Raw genomic sequence first — 1,540 nt, 5'->3', positions numbered from 1 at the left:
AGACGTGTGCTCTTCCGATCTCTAATGCGCGATTAACCGTGACTCAGGCATCTCGCCTATCGGAAACGGAAACAAGAATTGGGCGCCAGACACGTTATAGAGAGTGCCTCTCTACTGAAAAATCTCGTTGTTCGGAAATCTAATGACTCAAGAGAAAATTAGTTAATCACGCGATCAGGCGCGAATTCGATGCAACGGTCGGACAAGGACGGCGATAACTGACCTCTCAGATTACGGTAATGGTAGAGGGGGTGATTCGAAGGAAAACGGTCAAGGTTCGGGGAGCGAGAATAGGCTGAAAGAAATGACAGTAATTATTAACAGTGAAAATAACAAGTGTATTAAGCGGACGAGTATTACATTTAAAAATACGAACGAAATATGATAAGTAACGGGAACACTCGAGACGCGCAACAGTGCAGCGTGCACGAAGTGAACGGAGACTCGCAATTCGCGTTTTTCACAATTGTAAGACGAGACCGGATCTTAGAAAACGGAAAATTTAGAGCGGTTTCCCGTTCGGCGGTACGACTCGCAGATTACATGCCCCTCGCATCCGCGTGACATGCGAAATCGGAAAGCATGCAGTGCGGGCGTGATACTCGCGAGTACGCCGACGCGGAGCGCTCGGCGTACACGGGCAGCGTGATCGACACAGCGAAATCGAAACTCGGGAACGAATATGTCCCGCGGGATCCCGTGATCCCGGAAACTTTCTCTAAATCCCGTAACAGTGGCACAAGACCTTCTCGGAAACGCGAATTATCACACACGCACAAGGACGGTAACGACACAATTACATGAACTGGCTTGGCTGTGGCGCTCGGCGGGCGCGTAGCGCGACGGCCCTGCAAGAAAATATCTCGATACGCGAAGTCAGACGGAACGCCGGGATATACGGAATCTTTATCGGCTATAGCCGAGTCACAAAACGAGAACGACAAGTATGAACGCGTGTTCCTCGCGGCCCGTCTGACACAAGGAAAAATCGGCGGCTTTACATAGGTGCGTTCGTCTCACCGGAACTCCTCGTCACGGGAACGATAGCTCGCCTCGGCTGCTGCTGGATTCGCAACGGGATATCTCTCACAATTAAGGTCTCGTTCTGCGTCCTTCCAACCTGACAACCACAGCACAAGTGCCGACTGCTGCTGCTTCCGTGATCTCGGTGGGCCGGTGGGCCCACGTGGTATATTCTTCCGCGCCCCTAATTGGCGGGCGTGCGAGCTCGCGACCTCCGCGAATCGCGCGAGGTGCGTAGCGCCGCGGGTCCTGCGTCCCTGCGCGCGGCAGTCGAATTAGCGGCGGTGTCCTTCTCGTCGGCGGTATCACCAGGTGCGCTCCCGTGTTGGCACGCTCAGGCGGCTCATCCTCAGGAACAGATTCTATTGAGGGGCCGTCCCTGGCTGCCGGTCTTATCCTCCGGGGCGCCCTGTCGCGTTGCCGACTACGGGGTCTCTCGCCCGATCTGGGGGCGTAGAGTGGCCATCCCCTTTGTCCTCGCCTTAGCTGACTCGCATCGGAACCTGGAAGGAAGACT

Source organism: Wasmannia auropunctata, unplaced genomic scaffold, assembly GCF_000956235.1.
Source record: "Wasmannia auropunctata unplaced genomic scaffold, wasmannia.A_1.0 LD336116.1, whole genome shotgun sequence".
Lineage (NCBI taxonomy): Eukaryota > Metazoa > Arthropoda > Insecta > Hymenoptera > Formicidae > Wasmannia > Wasmannia auropunctata.
This window is presented reverse-complemented; position numbering follows the sequence as displayed.